This window comes from Cavia porcellus, unplaced genomic scaffold (assembly GCF_034190915.1).
Source record: "Cavia porcellus strain 051 isolate PalLab524CR breed Dunkin Hartley unplaced genomic scaffold, mCavPor4.1 scaffold_12, whole genome shotgun sequence".
NCBI lineage: Eukaryota > Metazoa > Chordata > Mammalia > Rodentia > Caviidae > Cavia > Cavia porcellus.
The window spans coordinates 17,485,774-17,506,512 of record NW_026947495.1 but is presented as its reverse complement, the minus strand read 5'-3'; the positions used below and the strand labels follow the sequence as shown (position 1 = coordinate 17,506,512).

Below are 20,739 nucleotides of genomic sequence, written 5' to 3'. Positions count from 1 at the left end.
AATCATACGGTGAAGGAAGACCTTCATCAGGGTCACACAAAGGACTCCTGTAGCTGTGAGCAGACCTCTCTGGAGACGCTAGAGGAAAGGGTCATTAACTGGCTTTAATGTGGTTTTCCCCTTATAGGATGTGTCCCATCTTCCTTCTTACATGTCAGGTTTGGCAGTCAGGGTATCCCTTCTGCTGCCCCATCCCACAGCCAACCCATACATATCAAGTAAACCGCAAGCAGGTTGTCAACACTGTATCACAGCGCAGAGAATATAGAAGAAACAGAAATTGTGGTCCTAGGTAGGAGGCACAGATAATCTTGTCAAGCAATTTTGAACAGAGACTGACTTATCTGGATATTATTGCTGGTATTTGCATTTCTTAATATAAGTTCTGGGAAACCCAGTAACTTTTTAAAAATGTATACAGTACAACAAGGAGAACCAGTCAACTCATTCACACACAAATAAATAGAACCATATATATTTATTAACTCCTGATATGTGGCAGACAGTGGAGATGCAACAGGAAAAAGATTTGGTTTCCAAACTCAGAGATAGCCCCATAGTCATGAGGAAGATCACTGTATAAAAAAGAAGGTCTCTGCATAATAAAAGTGTCATAACATTCAGGTGTGGTGGTGCAAGCCTGTAATTCCAGCACTTGGGAGGCTGAGGCAGGAGGTTCACTATGAGTTTGAGGCTAACCTGACCTGCATAGTGAGCTCAAGGCCAGCCTGGACTACACGCTATCTCAAAAAACAAAAACAAAATGAAGTGTCACACCAGACTGGCCAGGACACAGTGAGGATCCAAAGGACAGCAGAGTCCAGTCTACTCACCATCACAGGGAAGGTCTTAGGAAGAAGCAATCTTTGGTAGTCTTTCCAAGTAAACCTGAGTCTAGTTCACAGGGGTAAAGAATTCCAAGCAGAGAGCAAAGGGAAAAGTCTGAGGGATGTGACACCCTGGCCTTCCAGGAGGACTAAGGAGAGGAGATAGCAAGGACTGTGGGAGACAAGAGAGGAGGTGTCACATCACCTAGTGAGGTGAGCTAGGCGTGTGTGCCTGTCCCAGGTGCTCTACAGATCAGGATAGGAGAATTTCTGGAGCTTAGGACTTCGGGGCCAGCCTGGGCAACATAGCAAGACTGAGGGGGAAGGGAAGACAGAGAGACAGAAACAGACAGGTAGAGACCGAGACACTAGAGATTAAATGATTAAATCAAGGAACTCCCCAGTGCCTTGCTAGCATATGCCCTTTATTTTAAAAGAAATGGATCCATCACATAATCAGAAACAGAAAAGGACAGAGTCAGACTTGCATTTTTAGCAGATTCCTCTGCCTGCAAAGATGGAGGATGGACTCACGAGGTGAGTCTTCAGGGAAGGACTGTGCTGCCTCCATGAGTGACTGAGAGGAGGAGAGGGACGGCTCCCCATAAGCTTATAAATGTTTCACTAAGTGGAGCCACCTGGGGTCCCCCATCTGCGAGGAGGCCAGCAGATGCAAGACACCAGCAGGAACACATGGCTATGCTGGTCGTAACTATTTGCTGTGACAGGTGCACCAGCCCCTGATCACCCTGCACATGCCTGCCTGGCACCAGCCCGGGTCTTTCCCCTAATGCACATGCAGACCAAGTTCAACTCACACCGAGGAACAGCCTCCCTGTACTCTGCAAAAGACGTGATCAAACAAAAGAGGGGAGAAGGGAACTTAGAGTAATAAGGTAATGCAGGAAGCAGGTGAAAATCAAACCACAATACAATCAGCAGGGCCCACCCAAGCACAGAGCTTGTAAAGAGAGTTGAAGCTTGTACGAGAGTTTAAGTTCAAGCCAAAATCGACAGTGGATGGACCCTTAAGGATTGCCTCTACTGGGCAAGAAAAAAGCCAAAGCAAACAACTGATAAAAGGAACCCAGAGAAAACCAACAATTCAAGGATCAGAATAAGAGTTCAGTAAAACAATATCTTTAGAGTAAAAATAAGAAAAGGATACTCTATAAGGATAGACAACTAGAGGGAAATTGAAAACAAGAAAGCACAAAGATTTGCTAATCAATAGGAAAATAAAATTTTGTAAATCTCCCAGAAAGGAAAACCAAAAGGTTAACAAAAAAAGCTTTACAGGAAGTCTAACCTCAGCTAACAGGAATTTCAGAAATGAAAAACAGAGAAGAAAGAAATTATCTAAGAACCAGTACATGAAAATTCTCCCAAATTGATTAACAGGATCCAGAATACGGCCAGGGCCTCCCTTCTCTAACAGTGCTCACTGTCCATTGCAGGACTGGAGAATCTTTATCCAAGGGTCATTGCTATGCATCTTGAAAATAAGAGCAAGTGCTAACCTTTGCTGTTTGTTTCTTTCTTTCTTTTTAAGGTTTAGTCTCATGATGTAGTTCATGATAGTTTTGAGCTCACCATGTAGCCTAGGAGGCAATCCTGCTGCCTTAGCCTCCTGAGTGCTGAGACTTTTAGCTTTTCAAACATGCATCTCTAAAAATAATTACTTTAAACCAATGCCTCCCCAAAGCAAGTCCATCAAAATAAACTGTTAAGACTTTCTCTAAAATATAATTAAAAGGGGCCAGATTGAAAGGAACCACCAGAGAGTAAGCCCAGTGTCTGAAACATACCCTCACCAAAGCACCCTGGGATATTCAGAATATTTTATAAGTTTTTGCAGAGAAAAAATAATTCACATACAAAGAAATAAAAGGTACAGATCCTCTCAATAGCTTCCTGTAAACTAGAAATCAATGGGACAAAGTCTTCTACATTCTATCAAAGCCATTCCAACCTATAACTCAATCTTCATCAAAGTGCCTACGAGGAAACAAAGACATCTGTGAACATTTTAAAACACACATGTGCCAAGCACTTATTCTAGCAAAGAACTAGAAATTGTGCTACATCACAACAAATATGGCAACAAGACAAAGACAAGGAGTCAGGGACCAAAACCCAAGTGAAGTGGGAAACCCTGCAGTTGCCTTCTCACAGCCCAGAGCAGCACCCATCTAGAATGCTGTGGACAGAGATTTCCAGAAAAGGGGAAGGAAACATCTGATACGCTCGGGAAAAACTTAAATAACAGGCTTCTGAGCATTGCTCTGAGGATAGCATGTGTAAATAGTGGGGTAACTATGCAAGTGAGGAGGAAGCATATTTTTAAATGTCTAAGACAAAGTATTCAGTCATAGACATGCAAACATTGTTAACTAAAAGATGTTGAAATAGAATAGGGCAGGAATAGGAGGCAGGCCTAGAACACTGGTATGACAGAGAAGAAACTTCACCTGCCATAATAGGAAGCCAATAGATTCTTCCTGGGATGGAACAACAAAGGAAGGACTAAACATGCTTGATGAGCTATGAAGAGAGCAGAAGAAACTGCTGAGAGACATAAGGTCATTGCTTGGGAGACATGAGACCAAGGAAAGGAGGTAGGTTGGGAAATTATTACATAAGACTCCGTACTGTTGGGTTTTGTTTTTTTAATTTGTAGATTTCTAACTTGATAAAAATAAAAAAGTACAGATTTCTGGGAACTTGTCTGAGAGTCACGGTCCAGATGCTAGAATGTAGCATATAAGGAACACAAGGAGGGAAGTGGGTTCCCTGAACCCAGGAAGAAGCTGAGGCACAAAATGAAGCCCACAGAGAGTGAAAAGAAAAACTTCAAGGAATAAAAAGGCAGTAGTTGGCAATGCCTTCACCCTGAGATGGGACCCACTGGACAAGAGGAGCTTTGAACCTGGGGATGCATGGTCATTATGACAGTGAAGACTGGTGACCTCAGAGGCTCCTGCAGAATGTCAGGGCAGTGGAGGGAAGCAGCAGACATGGAGGACTGCACTGGCTGGTGGTGAGGGCAGAGGAATCAGTCCTCCCACGGGAGACAGCGATTGGCCAGGAGCCATCTTGCAGATGGGCTGGCTGAGCTTGGAACCCTGAACTGCAGCCGGCCACTGAGTTAAATCCTCGGGCCTCATCTAGCAGCTCCTAGCTGGGCTCAGACCTGTGGAAATTGCTTGGACTTCAGTAAGCCAAATGAGTCTGGTTTCAGGGCAGACCTGCTGAGATTTATCTACTACCCGACATAAAAGGTACTACTGGCCTTCTTGGATAGATCAGCATGATTTGGGACTCTGTATCCGTTGGCTGTCTACTAGTGAAACCACAGAGAATTCTGGAAGTGGACTGTTGTCTTTTTTCTATTTTTAATTTTTTTTTCTCTTTTTCCTTCATTGTTTTTATGTGAGTGTGAAAGTGTTTCCTAACCTCTTCATGGGTATGGTTCTGTTTTCCTTTAGTCTTCTACACCAGTTTCCCAAAGTTGGCATGATCCCCTTTGTCCTTCAACCTTACTTCTAATCTCTTTCTCATCTTCCATTTTTCTATTTTTTCCTTAATCCATTTTAAATCTTATCTCCAAGGGCAAAATTGACACATTAAGCACTTATGCACTGATTATAATTATCTGGTCAGTTTTACATTTTGTTATATTATCACAAATCTAGTTCATATGATTAACAGTTGCTAATTAAGGGTTAGATCAATTTGTCATTTTGTAGGCTGTGTTTGATGCTATGGTACCACTATAGCCAAAATTGACATAATTGTTCTAAACAGCTGTTGCTTCTGGTATTCCATGACTGAGATTGACTAAGGGTCACAGAAAATACTGTGGTACAGTGCCAAAGAACCAGGGACTAGGCCAAACAAGCAACAACTTCTCATCTCCAACAAACTGAAGAGGTAAGGTCTTCCAAAAGATTCAAAACCCAAAAACCAGCTACACCTGGAAGATACCTCAGAGAAGTAGTCATCACCTAAGGATCCTAAATACTACCAATAAAGCACCATGCTAGGCAACTTACAAGCATCACCTCAGATATTAAACAAAAATAAGAGAAAATAAAATGAGAAGACACTTAAGTAAAATGCAACCCCAGACATCCAGGTCACCAAAGGCAAATCCAGAGGGCAATGAGGTAGAACAATCTGAAAGCCCCCTACAAGGCCTCTCAGTAGTGGTAACAACAAAGCAATTGAATGAGGTTCTGGAAAACTGAAATCAGAAATAATATCTCAGATAACTACAGAGATTACCAAAATACACACTATGCTTAGCAACATTAGAGCAGACACAGACAAAAAAAGAATAGAAAAGCTGAAGAACATTATAGAAGTTCAGCATAGGAAAGGAATGGAATTCATAAGTCAGATTCAAGCGGATATCTAAGAAAATTAAAACTCTATTGAGAGTATTCAAAGCAGATTAGGCCAATGTGAGGACAAGATCTCAGATATTGAAGACAGGCTTGCAGTTAGCAACCAGGAAAAGAAAGATTTCTCAAAACTAGCAAAGGATGATGAAAAATCAATCCACCTGCTGCTAGATGAGACAAAGGAGAATAACAAGGTTAATTGGAGTCAATGAACAAGCAGAAGATATTAAAAATGACATTAAAAATGTTTGCAGATATCATGACAGAAAACTTTCCTGGTAGAGAAAAAGACTTTGACATCAAATAAATGAAGCATACAACTAGCAATGATCAAAACAAATCTACAGCCAGGCATATCATAGTTAAGATTCCAGAAATTCAACACAAAAATAGATTCCTTAAAGCTGTCAGAGAAATGAGAAAAATTATCTATAAAGGAGAGCCTATCAGAATTACTGCTGACTTCTCAGCCCAAACTCTCAAGTCAAGGATAGCTTGGAGTGAAGTACACCAAGTTCAAAAGGAACACAACTTTCAACCCAGATTGATGTACCCCACAAAACTATCTCTCAAAATTGATGGAGAAATAAGATATTGCTATGAAAAAGAACATTTGAGCAAATTTTTGACCTCCAAATCAGTACTCCAAAATGTTCTGAAGGACATTTGAGAAAGAGATAATAAGGACCACAGCTCCATGAACCCCAACAGAAGGAATTCTCCAGGAAAGGTAAACAATCAGAGGAAGGGAGAAAAAGAGAGGAGACAACAACAGGAAAATAACATGACAAGGTAAATCATTACATATTAGTTATAACCCTCAATGGTAGTGGTTACAATTCACCAATCAAAAGACATAGACTGGCAGAATAGATCAAGAAGCAAGGCCCAACAGTATGCTGCATACAAGGAACACATTTAATTCAAAAGAAATTCATAGACTGAAAGTCTATGAATACTCCATGTTATAGAAACCCAGAAAAAAGCAGGGGTAGCTATTCTATTTGCAGACACAGTAAATTTCAAGCCAAGACTGATTAAGAAAGATAAAGAAGGTCACTATATGTTTGTAAGGGGAACAACCCAAGAGGAAGAAATAACAACCATTAAATATATACGCAACAAATAACAGTGCACCCAACTATATAAAATAATTACTAACAGACATGAAAAACCAAATAAGCCCTAATACAGTTGGTATTGGGAGACCTCAGTACCCCACTGTCACAAAAAGACAGATCAACTAGACAAAAAATCAATAATGAAATATTGGAACTAAATCAAACTTGTGAGCAAATGGACCTAGTAAATGTCTATAGTGTTCCACCTCACAACATCAGAATACACATTCTTCTCAGCTGCACATGGACATTCTAGACCATATACTGCCCATATGACATGTTTAAGTAAATGCAAAGGAATTGAAATTATTCCACACATATGATCAGAACAGTGCAATGAAATTGGAAAACCATAAGAACTTCATAAATACGTTGAAATTAGCACCCTACTAAACAACCAATGGGTCACAGGTGAAATTAAAGAAGGAATTAGACAGTTTTACAGTTGAATGATAACACTACAAAATACCAAAACTTGTGGGACATAATGAAATCAGTCTTAAGATGGAAATTTATAGCAGTAAATACCCATTTCAGGAAACAGAGCAAATGCACATAAACAACTTAATGTTGAATCTCAAACCTCTAGAAAAAGAAGAGCAGGATAAGCCGAAAGCTCCTAAGAGTGACAAAATTACAAAGATCAGAGCAGAAATTAACACATTGAAGACTAAAAAAATACAAAGAATCAATGAAACGAAGAGTTTATTCTTTGAAAGACTAAATAAAATTGACAAATCTTTAGCCAACCTTATAAAAAAAGGAAAGAAAAGATTCAAATCCATGCAATTAGGAAGGAAAACAATGAAATCAAAACATACCCTGCAGAGGGGCTGGGGATTTAGCTCAGCGGCATAAGTGCCTGCCTTGCAAGCAGGCAGTCGTGTGTTCGATCCCTGGTACCGAAGAAGAAAAAAAAATTTATTAAAAAAAATACACTGCAGAAGATCATCTATATCTACTGTGAAAACTTGTATTCTAATAAGATGAAAAATGCAGAAGTCAGCATATTCCTAGATACATATTAATTACCAAAGCTGAATTAAGATGATATGAAAATCCTAAATAAACCAATATCGATAAATGAACTCAAAGATGTAATTAAGAACCTATCAACAAAGAAAAGCCCAGGCCCTAATGGACTCATTGCTGAATTCTACAAGAAATTTAGAGAAGACCTACTATTACTGAAACTATTTAGTGAAATTGAAAGGGAGGCAATATGTCCAAATTCATTCCTGGAAGTAAACATTACCCTGATATCAAAATCAGAAAAAGACCCAAATGAGAGGATTATAGGCTAATTTTCCTAACGAACTCTGATGCAAAAATCTTCAATAAGACACTGGCAAACAGACTGCAGCAAACTGTCAAGATTATACACCTTGATCAAGTGGGACTCATCCCAGGGATGCAGAGATTATTCAACACACATAAATCCATAAATGTAACACTCCATATTCAAAGGGCCAAGAGCAAAAATCATATGATCATCTCAACAGATTCAGAAAAAGCTTTTGACAAAGTCCAGCACCGATTCATGATAAAAAAAAAAAACCTACAGAAAATTGGAATAGATGGTCTTTATCTTGATCTGATAAAAGCCATCCATGACAAATCAACAGCCAACATCATACTAAAAGGACAAAAACTGAAAGCTCTTTTCTCTAAAATCAGGAACAAGACAAGGATGTCCAAGGATGTCTCCACTCTTATTCAGCATAGTCCTATACTTTAACCAGAGCAATTAGAAATAAAAGGACTAGGGATAGGAAAGGAAGAAGTGAAACTCTCTTTATTTGCAGACGACATGATACTCTACATAGAAGACCTCCAAAACTCCACTAAAAGGCTAGATTTATTAGCAAATTTAATAACGTAACTACATACAAACTCAGTACTCAAAAATCTATAGCCTTCCTGAACATAAAACAAACTTACAGAGAGAAATCAGAGAAATAATACCCTTTACCATAGCATCCAAACAATGAAACACAAATCAATCTAATGAAGGATGTAAAAGATCTCTACATTGAAAACTAAAAAGGGAGATTGAAGAGGATATTAGAAAATGGAGAGATATTTCATGCTCTTGGGTAGGAAGAACTAATATAGTGAAAATGGCCATACTTCCAAAACTATTATACAGATTCAATGCAATCCCAATCAAAATTCCAATTGCATATCTCACAGAATTAGATAAAACAATCCTAAAATTCATCTGGAACAAGAAGAGACCTAGAATAGCAAAGGCAATCCTGGGCAGCAAAGACAAGACAAGTGGTATTATAATCCCTGACTTGAAATTATACTATAAGGCTACCATAATAAAAACAGTGTGGTACTGGCAAAAAAAAAAAAAAATCAATGGGACAGATTAGAATATACAAAAAACAACTCCAGACTAAACTACCTTATCTTTGACAAAGGTGCCAAACACATTCACTGGAAGAAAGATAGCTTCTTTAATAAATGGTGCTGGAAAAGCTGGCTCTACACATGCTGAAGATCTGGACCCCTATATTTCACCATGCATTAAGCTAAAATCAGAATGGACCAAAAATCTTAATATTAAAACAGAAACATTAAACCTGCTGGAAGATAAGAGCAGGTCAAACTCTTGAAGACATTGGTGTAGGCAAAGACTTTATGAACAAAACCCTAATTGCACAGGAACTATCACAAAGAATCAACAACTGGGATCTCATTCCATTGAAAAACTTTTGCACAGCAAGAGAAACCACCAACAGAATGAAGAGACAGCCCACACGTGGGAGAAAAATGTTTGCCAGCTGTATTTCAGACAAAAAAAATCAGTCCTCCCAGATTTAAAGATGCAATCTAAAAGTGGGCATCTGAGATGAATACACACTTCTCAGATGAAGAAATATGAACAGCAAATAAATATGTGAAAAAAATGTTCAACATCACTGGTCATTCAGAGATGCAAATTAAAACAACATCAAGATTCCACCTCATCCCAGAAAAAAATGACTATTATCAAGAAATCAAGCAATAACAAAAGTTAGAGGAGCTGTGGGAAAAAAGGAACCCTTGTCCACTGTTAGTGGGAGTGTAGACTAGTGCAACCACTGTGGAAATCACTGTGGAGATTCCTCAAAAAACTAGGACCAGAGGTTCCATTTGATTCAGCTATACCTCTTCTGGATATCTTCCCAAAAGAATTAAAAATATTATACCACAGTGACATACATGCATCCATATTTATAGCAGCACAGTTTACAATAGCCAGATCTTGGAAACAACCTAGATGCCCATTGACTGAGGAATGGATAAAAAAGATGTTGCATTTTTATAAATGTAGTGCTACTCAGTCATAAAGAAGGACAAACTGAAGACTTTTATAGATGGATGGATGCAACTTGAGACCATACTCATTAGTGAAATAAATAAGACACACATATGTAAACAACATATTATCTTATTAGTGTGAGAAGCTGAAAGTACCAACATATATATATATATATATATATGTATATGTATATGTATATGTATATGTATATATACACAAAAATAGTTAAAATAGTTATACTACTGATTTCTCTGAGTTCAGTGAAGAGAAAGATTTGTGCTGGTATTGTTCACACAATTGTTAGCAGATGTCTTGTGCTCTGGGTGAATGACTTGGGGATGACAATGTACAATGTTGCCCTCAATTGATGTGTTTTGAAATTTTGTTCTCGTTTCTTCTTCCTCCTCCTCCTCCTCTTCTTCTTCTTTTCTTTGAAATAAAATGAGGTTTTAAAAAAGCTCTGTACTAAAAGAAAGAATGAATGAAAGAAAAAGAAAGAAAGAAAGAAAGAAAGAAAGAAAGAAAGAAAGAAAGAAAGAAAGAAAGAAGAAGGAAAGAAAGGATAAATGAAACAGCTAGGAATTAACCTAAGCTAGGAAGTGAAAGACTTCTACAAAGAAAGCTACAGTATTTTGAAAAAAAGATTGATGAGGACATCAAAAAATGGGAAGGTGCTCCCTGCTCCTGGATATGCAGTCAGTATTATCAAAATGGCTATACTCCCAAAGCTGTAGTACAGTCAATGCAGTTTCAATCAAAATACCAACAGCATACTTTACAGAGCTAGAAAAAGCAATCCTAAAATTCACATGAAGCAAGAAGAGACCCAGAATATCAAAAGCAGTTCTGGGCTACAAGAGCAAAACAGGATATATAGCAAATCAGGATATATACCAGATTTCAAGCTATACTCAAAAGCAATAGTGATAAAAATAGCATGGTACTGGAATACAAACAGATATGTGAATCAACAAAATAGAACTGAGGATACAGAAGCTTCTCCAAATACATTTGGCTACCTGATATTCAACAAAAGGTCCAAAATCATACACTGGAGGAAAGATAGCCTATTCAACAAGCAATACTGGAAAAACTGTGTGTGCAAAAGATGGAAACTGGACCCTATCTCTCACCTTTACTTTACACTAAATTAAAATCAAAATGGATCAAAGATCTAGACATTAAAACAGAAGTACTAACCCTACTGGAAAATAAAATAGTTAAAACATTTGAATACACAGGTGTAGGCAAGGATTTTCTAAACAGAACTTTACTTGGACAAGAAATAACAGCAAGACTCACAAAATGGAATTATATCAGACTAAAGAGCTCCTGTACAGCAAAAGAACCAATCAGTGGAGTAAAGAGATAACCTACAGAGTGAGAAAAAACTTGCAAGATATTCCTCAGATGGATGACTAATATCTAGAATATACAAAGAACTCAAAAAACTTAAGCCACTTAAAATCAAAGATCTAGTCAACAAACAGGCAAGAGAAATGAACAGATACTTCACAGTGGAAGAAATACATGAAAACATCTCTAGCTGTTATAGAAATGCAAATTAAAACAATGTTGAGTCTATCTTATTCCAGAAAGAATGATAATCATTAAGAAATCAAACAACAAACGCTAGTAAGGCTGGGATGAAAAAGGAACACTCACTGGTTGTTTTCATAATGGAAACCAGCAGTCATCCAATCACTTAGGAATCTCCCTCAAAGAGTTTAAGTTGTATTACAGCAATACACGCACACCAATGTACACAACAGCATCACCTGTAACAGCTAAATCCTCAAAACAGCCTGAACAGATGACTGGATAAAGAAAATGTGCTGAGGAAAGAAGGAAAGAAGGAAGGAAGGAAGGAAGGAAGGAAGGAAGGAAGGAAGGAAGAGAGAAAAAATGTGCTATTTATCTATGATGAAATACTCCTGTGTTATAAAGAATAACAGATTTGAGATGTTTGTAGGAAAATGGATGCATTAGAAAATATAATGTTTAGTGAAATAAACCAGACACACAAGTTTAAATACTATATTATATCCCTCATTTGAGTGAGGCAAAATACACAAAGAGAATAATAAAGGATGAATAGAATGGGACAGATGCACTTTTGCAATAGGGAAGTGGTCTGAAGGAAACAGCATGGGGCTGAGGAGGAGAGGAAGGCGAAATAAATAGTATAAAAATATGCTATGCTCAGGATCCTAATAACCTTAATTAATGTAAACATTACATGCCATAACATGAGCTAAGATCAATACTATCAACAAGAATGCAGAATGGAATAAGGGAATTGGAGGAGGGTGGAGAGGGGGATGGAAGGGAATTTTTTTTAAAACCCTGTAGTTTGTATATGTAACCACTCCCCAAGAAAACTGCAAACATGTACTAATAAAATTTTTTTAAAGTACATATATTAATTCTCATAAAGGTAGAACCTGGATATTTTGATAATTTGGAAGTAGGATTTCATTCCACTCACTACGTTTATTAACTTGGCTAAACTTTTTGTTGGTAACTGAATCCAAGAAGCTATATGGCAGTTCCTTAATTAGGAGGATGGCCCAACCTGTATCATGTGTGTGAATGTGCAATTAATCATAAGCACGTATGTAAAAGAAATTTCATATTTTTTAACTTTTTTTTAAAAATATGATTCCAAATACCAATCTGGCTTGAAACTTAATGACTCATTACTAGACCTCAGGGTTATACAAAGGCCCTGGGGCAAGGTATCTCAGGAGACTTAGCTTTTAGTTCAGTTCCCCAGAGATGCCTGTTGTCTCAGTGTATTCACTGTTCTCATACCAAGGGAAGGTCTGGGATCTTGGGTGGATCAAGGAGAGCTTAGGAGCAGCTATTTCCCTCTGAGGTCAGACCACCTCCTCAGAACATATATACTCACCAATGGTAAAAGCACAGGCCTTTATTTCCCCAATCCTGGGGTACCACTCTAGCCTCCAGCCCTGCTGCCCTGCCCTTACCTCAAATCATGTAGCAAAATCTCCCTGAGTGGGTATGGCTTTCAAGCTCCTTCATGTTCCAACCCTCTTAGTACTCTGGGTGAGGACACCAAAGAACCCAAGTCTTCTGGTGTAGAAAACCACATGAACAGCTCTGCTTGAATACAGAAAAATCACCGCCTTGGCTAAACCTGGCCCTATCTCCATGTGCTGATATGTACAGAGCCAGCTAAACTATTTCCTTTTCCTTTCAATTGGCTCTAAGCAATGTAAATAGGGCTGGCTGAGATACTGATGCATAATCTTTGAAGCCAAGAGACATCCCTGTTTCCTTGTCTCAGTGGCTCCCTTTAAATGGTTGAGCCCAGCGGGATGGGAGAGCCAACACTCCAGGACTGTCCACTGATTTTGAGCCTCAAGAAGAGAGGCTATGAATTCCGGGGGCACACAAGTTTACACATCAGAAACTGAAGCAACAGCCTCCAAACATTAACTGCCTCCTCTGCTGTGTTATGAAGGTTGAGTTTTCTGCACACCCTTCTCTCTGCATACTGTCGAGGTCCTCCTGGCCTCTTAGCTGGCTGGGCTCATAATACTCACATAATTTCCACCGTTCTCACAGTCACTTATCCTTAGCCGCTCCCTTTTTCATGAATTAATAAAATTGGAGTTAGGCCCTGGGTCAAGGCCTTGGATCCATAAACTCTCACCAGGACTGGACTCAGGACCCGTTGGCTGCCTGTAACTTTGAATATGCCTTAGTGTCTTATTCTCACCATGGGCTGCACTGGAGGTGGTAGATTGGAATGAACTAGCTAGAGTTCCAATAACGCTTCCATGGGATTACAAATATAAACTTTCCACACCACAAGGAGGACAGAAGAAGGCCTCTATACCCTAGAACAGGAAGAGGGAAGACAGAGGACTACATGAAAATTGCTAACTCCATAAACTACCCACCCTCTGAGCTGAGGCCCTAAGGAAGGCCGAGCACCAGGACCCCCACAGTTTTCAACAAGCGTTCTTCAAAAACAAAAATAAGAAGAGCTCACGGATGTGTAGTGGGTTGGGAGAGCCCCGTTCAGCCCAGGACTGTAATAATTTGTAAAGTGGGCACTTAGGGAGTAATTGGCATATTACACTCTGCTTCTACTACAAATAAGCCTTAAATGATCTTTCTTTCTCCTTTTTAACTTCCATGTTTCATCTTACACTTAATCAAGTCTCTCTTCAGCATCTTGATTTGGATGCATCTCCCGCATGGTGCTTGTATTAAACAGCTGTGTGCCATGGGACTAGAGACTGAAGTTAGACACCAAATGAGTCTCCTGAGCTATAAAATGACCCTGCCACCTCACATTTAGTCCTCAAGCCCTGCTCCTCGTCCAGCATAGCTGTCTTCCTCTCTGTCATCTGCCAGACCTGAGCTGAACCATGCAGAGGACCGAGAGGCCCAGTTCTACATTTTTCATTACCTGAAAGTGAAATGTCTTAATTTTTAAAGCTGCTAGAAATAAACACAAGGTTTTGTACACTATGCAAACAGTTAATAGCACTGCCTTGTCCCAAGTGACAATACCCAGGTTTCAGAAGGAAAGGAGGGACATATGTCCTGCAATCACTCTCACATCCCTGTGCTAGGGGACATGCTGCCCAGAGCTCTAGGGACTGAACTTCCCTTTGCATGTGGAAGAGGATATAGATCCTCAGTCCCTACACAGCGGAACAGATTCTCTCTGCAATTGGCTTGGGTAGGAATTTGTTAAGCACCTCACCCTGGCCAGGCAAAACAGGCTGCATGGGATATACTCAGAAGCATATAGCCAAGGGTCTATTAAAACTTGCATGCCAGCTTTTTTCTGTCCTTACCTTTAAACAATGATCCTCCTCAAAGAAGCAGAGGCATTCCCTGAAGCATAAACACATTGGTATTCTAGAAATAAGATGATATAGGTACAACTGAATAAATGAGATTCTGGCTTTGAAATAATTAGGCACTGACTTTTTAAAGAAATCCACGTTTTAGGCAGGCACAATGTGGAGAGTACTTTTGAGAACTAGGATAATATACCACACTTTTTACAAGCCGAAGGCTTTGACTTTCAGCTAAAGCCAAAGGACTCCAAGGTTGACTTGAAGATGGACAAACCTACTCATTAAGCATGGTCAGGACAAATGACTCAACATCTCCGCAGTCATCTCCAGGCTTCAGCACTCTGCTGCCACCAGGTGGCCGAAGCTTGGTAGATACAGGTGAGCCCAGAGCCCTTTTCCCTCCACTACACCTGCTTTCTAGACCCCAGCTTGGGTCTTGGCTAAAGAGCAGGTAGGGGCCCCACTGAGGAGGCGTGGCCCCACACCATCTATAGACCAAGGGCTGGGCATTCGTCACCCAGTGCTGCGAGGAAGCTTAAACTACAAAACCTGCCTCTGCAAGACTTTTCTTGTCAAAGATTGTATTTATTTGGGCAACTTCTACCTCCATTCATTCTACCACTTTACCCTGGTTTAAGCAGTGTATGCCCGGAGAATAAATGAATTACCTTATTCTCATGAAAAAGAATATTTAAAATGACTGTTAGCTTTAATTGGGAAAGGCGGAAAGTAAGAAGAAGTAAGAAGAAAATCCAACATGAGAGAAATGTCGGACAGGTAATGTGCTCTGGGTTACCTGCATGCAGGGATAAGGTACTGCAAGTCAGGAAGATTCTTGTAAGCCACAGTGAGTCCTTCCTGGGTCTGGAGAACACTGCTGGCTGTGACAGGCAGATGAGGCAGACCTGGCAAGCAGCAGGCTGTGCCTGCCTCACAGGAAAAGCCCCAGAGCCACTGTGAACATGTAATGCGGGGTATAATGTCATATTCATGTCTGAATTTTGTGTGATGAGATTAATATACTTACTTAGCGAAATATCAATGTGACAGAAATTCTGTCCCAAACAGAGTATATCTGTACTGGGCACCTGGCTAGGTCATTTTATTGAAGGCTCAGAGCAGTTCCGGGTAGTCATTGTTATCATCCCTTTTAACAGAGTGAGAAACTGAGCCCTTGGGAGCTGGGCACCTCGCCCGAGGTCAGGACTCCGCACCGGCAGCACTGTGCATCCTTCAACCCCAAGGCTGTCTGACTTCAATGCCCAGGCGCTTTCCTCCTCGTCACGTTTGCCTAAAGCAAACACAGAAAGACAAATAATTCTAACCCATGCAAAAGTGCATCATTTGCCTTTTCCCGTTTGTATAATTTTAAATGTCACCACAAGTTCACTTCTAGGTCACTTTTAAAACAAGCAACTTTGCTTTAAGGCAAGCAGGGAAAAATTCTGCCATCGTTTGTACCATTGTAGACTCTATGGCTCAGTTTTCTACTCTGCTTTCCAGGGACAGTTCAAACAGAAACAAACGACAATCGAGAACATTTATCTTACCTTACTGTGAAGAACTTTTTTTCCTAACTGGTAAAAAGAGCTCTCAGAAGGCGCAGTTTTGCCTATGGGCATACATGGGCACTGTGCAGGCCCTGAAAGCACTGTTAGAGACAGCGACAGCCGTGGCTGTGACTGGATCTGGGCCAACACAACTCACTGGCGACAGTTTCTAATGGCATTTTTTCAACTCCATGTGGAATACAGTACACACACAGGACTGGCCCCATGCACAAAAGGTTACAAATCTGATAACTACAGACGCAGCCAGTCTATATGGATCTACTTCGCTATGAGATGAACGTCAAGAATTCATGAAGTTTGGTTTTAAATTTCATGTACAATCTCAGAGTCACACATTCATCTAAGAAATGTTCATGCTGACCAAAAGGACCAGCCAATATTCTATATATTGGGGATGTTCTACTATCAGGAGGCAGAACAAGGACAGATTTTATAAAACATAACCACAGAACATGAGGAAGTACTGGGAGGATGGGTGTTTGCTGTTTTATTTATTTATTCTGGTACCAGAGATTGAACTCATGACCTCATACTTGCCAGGCAGGCACTTATGCCACTGAGCTAAATCCCCAGCCCTTTGCTATTTTACATAGAGTTACGAGGCCTCTTTGATGGCAGTTAAGCAGATAGGTGCTTGACAGAAAAGACGGGATGTTTACGCAAATAGGTACAGAAAAGGGACTGCCAGCAGAAGGGAAATAGCAAGTGCAATGGCCCTGAGGTATGAGTATTCTGGGTGTGTATCAGGCAGGAACCAAGACAAAGGTGGCTACTGCCGAGCACGAGGAGACACCAGGAGATGAAGTCAGAGTGGTGGTGGGAGCTGGTTACCTAGGGTCCAGTGACTCTCAGAAGAAAACTGGTTGTGTCTGAGTGAAGGTTTTTAGCTGAGGCTGAAGAAGATCTGACTCATGTTCTGCAACCAGGAGGTTCCCAGTGAAGAACTGCGGTAGAACGGGAGTGCAAGGCAGAAACCCAGATAGAAAGTGACCCCGTAGGGAAGGTTGTGCCTTGGACCTGCTTGCAATAGAGGGGCAAACAAAGACAAGGCTGGAAGCTGGAGCCAAAAGGATCAGCTGATGGGCTGGAGGTGGGGAAAGAGAAGAAAGCAATGACTCCAAGGTGTGGGGCCTGAACGTATGGAGGACTGGAGTTCAGCTCCTTTGGTGGGGAAGATGGAAGAGAAATCTCATGAGCTCAATATTTGGTGTTTTATTTATTTATTTATTTAAATTTTATTTTGTTTTTGTCTTTTTGAGACAGGGTCTCACTGTGCCGTTGATGTTGGCCTTGGACTTACTTTGTAGCCCAGGCTGGTTTCAAACTTGCAACAATCCTCCTGCCTCAGCTTCCCAAATGCTGAGATCACAGGGGTGCACCACCATGCCCAGCCCTTTGATGTTTTAAAGCCTAGGGGGCATATGAGTGGATTCCTGTCAACCACCTTAACAGACAGAGCAGCCAGCAGGATATAGGGGAGCTGGACTGGACTGTAAAACGGATTCTGCAGCATCTATCTGGTCCTATTCAGAGCTGTGAAATGCATGGAGTCATCTAGGGGAAGATGTAGTTACAAAAGTTAGGACTTGCCAGGCATGGTAGTTCATGCCTGTAATCCCAGCACTCAGGAGGCTGAGGCAGGAGGATCATTGTGAGTTCAAGACCAGCTTGGGCTACAAAGTGAGCTCAAGGTCAGCCTGAACTGCCCAGAGAGACTCTGTCTCAAAAAGACAAAAAAAAAAAAAAAAAAAAAAAAAAAAGAAAGAAAGAAAGAAAGAAAAAAGAAAAGAAAAGGACTCTGGGTGGATCAATATTTAAAGGTTAAGGAGACAAGGAACAACCAGTCAAGGAAATAGGGAGGGATTGCAAGTGAAACCAGGTGAAGAAAGTATTGGCAAGAAAGGTATCTTCATTTACTTCCTGTTGCTGTAACAAAATACAAGAGACAGGTGATTTATCAAAAAATAGAAATTTATTTGGCTTACAGATCTGAAAGCTGAGAAGCCCGAGAACAAGGAGCCAGCATTTTCTAGCATCCAGTGAGGGCCCCTTGCTGCACTGTAACATGATGGAGGGCCTCATAATACAAGACAGAGCAAGTATGGGTAGCTCAGAGATCTTCTTGCCCTCTTCTTCAAAGCGCACTAATGGGGTCACTTATGACCTCACCCTTAAAATTTCATCTAACCCTAATTACCTCCCAAAGGCTCTACCTTCAAATACCATTGACATATAACTTTGGGTACTAAGTTTCCAATATGTGAACTCTTGGGGGGGGTACATTGAAACCACAGCACAGGGTGTCCATTGATTCTATGTGTCAACTATGGCTGATAGAAGCACTTTGAAGCATATTCCTGTGACAACATTGGTTACCTATACAAGAGCTGTTTCAGCAAGGGATACAGCTCCTGCCTGTGTCACAGGGCCTGCCCGGCAAGTGCAAGGTCCTGCGTTCAATTCCTGGTGCCAAAAAAAAAAAAAAAAAAAAAAAGAGCTATTTCAGTAAAGCAATGAAACCTGTCTGAAGAGTTGAAGAGATAATGGGAGAAGACAGTAGGACACAAGGGAATTCTGCGAGGGAACTTCCTCCCAAGGGAAAAAGGGCCAGCTGCTGTGGGAGAACTGGGGAAAGTGAAGCAGCCAGGCAAGAGCAGACATTCAGGCAGCATCAGGAACTTCCCGGGCTTCATGGCAGTGGCTTAGAGGTTGGTCAGTCACTGTGTTTGTCTCCAGCCATGTGCAGCCAGCCATCCAGCGCAGATGCAGAGAGGACAGAGTAGTGAATGAGATGAGGGCTGGTCAGGGATGTGAGGGCTTGAGGAATGACCAGAGACCCTTTGTTACATTAGCAGAGGGACAGTGACAGGATGGTAGGTACCATAGCTGCAGGCTGAGCATGCTGAACTGTTGGAAAGAGGACTTCAGAGGTGGGACAATGGGAAGACAGAGGGGGTGGGTAGTGAATGGAGACACAACACTAAGACTGTGCTGTGGGCTAGGATGTGGCTACTGATGATGACCAGCTGGGGTGTGACTGTGGGGGCAGGTGGCCAAGACAGTAAGATCATGGCAGTTGAGCTGGTGGATGACTTCAAGAGCCCCAAGTTACAAGGAGACCTGTCAATGTCTACACTGAATCATAACAGGAGTTTTCCTGGAGAGAGTAATAGCTCCAGGGGCTAAAATTATCCCAAAATAATGGAGGGATGTGTGGCATACTGCAGGTATCTGCAGTAGGGTGGCTGGGGGTGACGACAAAAAGCAGGACTTGTAGCAAAAAGAAAGAGGCATGATCAGGAAATTAAATAAGATCAAGGTGGCTGTTTTTTGACAAAGAGAATCTGAAAGAACTGGATATGAATACTCTTGATCTTTCCAGCTCTCCTACTCCCCTAAGTCAGAAATGGGACAGGGGAGCACACCTGCTCTTCATCACTGCCATATGCCTTAGTCCTCCTAAAGAATCACAGCCTTCAAAGTCCTCTGGTCACGGCTTTGACTGCCCAGTGATTGATCGCAAGAACATCATTATCGGCAGCAGCATTTCCCCCTAGTTATTGGACTTAATAGGAACAAGGCTAAAATCAAAAGTCTCTGAAGCAGCATTCCTCAGTCTGTCTTTATTTCAAAAGCGTCACATGACATCACCTGGGACCCGAAATGGATTTTTCCTGCCTTAAATCTCACTGCCTGTGAATGGCATTATTTACTGAATACTCACAGGGAGTGAGTACATTGGTGATGGGGAGGAAGGTTGGTGCTGCAGTATAAAACACCGCTGTCCAGCAGCATGGCTGACATCCATCCTGCATGCCTCTGCTGAGACATTACACATTATGTGATCCTTGCACTAATGATCAAAAAGGGAGTCTCCAAAGGCCATTATCTGGACCTTTATGTTCTTATTCTAACACAAAATGACATTCAGGGGTGGGGGAGCTGACCTCAGCTATGACTCACAGAATACATGTGACTCTTTCGATGGAAATAAATGACAAAGTCGCCCCTTCCTCCTCCACGCACTCACCTCCCAGAAATGCTGAAAGTGTACAGTGAAGGGAGAAAGGGGCCATTATGATTTAGACTAAAATATCCCCTAAACATCTCAGATGTTCAGAGATGGGAGTTTTGGGAGAGGATTGGATCGGGAGGGTTCTAACTTCACCAGAGGTTAAGGTACTGATAATTTGATGGCATTATGGGATACAGTAAAAACTTAGGTGGGGGTATTGAAAGGCATTGAGTCACACGGGTATGACCTTATGGACTCTATCTGGCCCCTGGCTCTTCCCCTGGCATCTCTCTGCTTTCCAGGTGCCATGAGCAGGATTCTTCTGCCGTGCCATTCTGCTGTGATGATTCTGCCTTGGGCTCACCCAGCCATGGACTCAAACCTCTGAAACTATGAGTGAAAATAAGACTTTTCTCCTTTAAAAAGTGTGTGTCAGGTATTTTGTCCCAGCAATAGATAGCTGACACAGGAGCCAAGGGTTTCATGCTGTGGGATCAATAAGACACGGGTACTTTCTAGGCCCACAGAGCTTCAAAGACCTACTGTCTTGATGGTGTAGTTCAAAACATTAACCTCACACCAGTTCAGTGCACATTAACACTTTTATAGTTACCTTTCTAATCATATTAGTCATGAGAGATG

General features: G+C 41.0%; 1 protein-coding gene across 3 annotated transcripts in view; it reads right to left on the bottom strand.

Annotated features, from left to right (window-relative positions):
- The window catches only part of CUNH2orf76 (chromosome unknown C2orf76 homolog), a 232,752-nt gene that overhangs the window by 20,604 nt on the left and 191,409 nt on the right, over window positions 1-20,739 (bottom strand). For 2 of the 3 annotated variants that reach the window (XR_010050765.1, XR_010050767.1), the window contains one exon: window positions 14,506-15,802. The gene's annotated coding sequence lies outside the window, so the exon portion shown is untranslated. The remainder of the gene's footprint in view (window positions 1-14,505; window positions 15,803-20,739) is intronic. The other variant, XR_010050766.1, reaches the window with a different exon arrangement.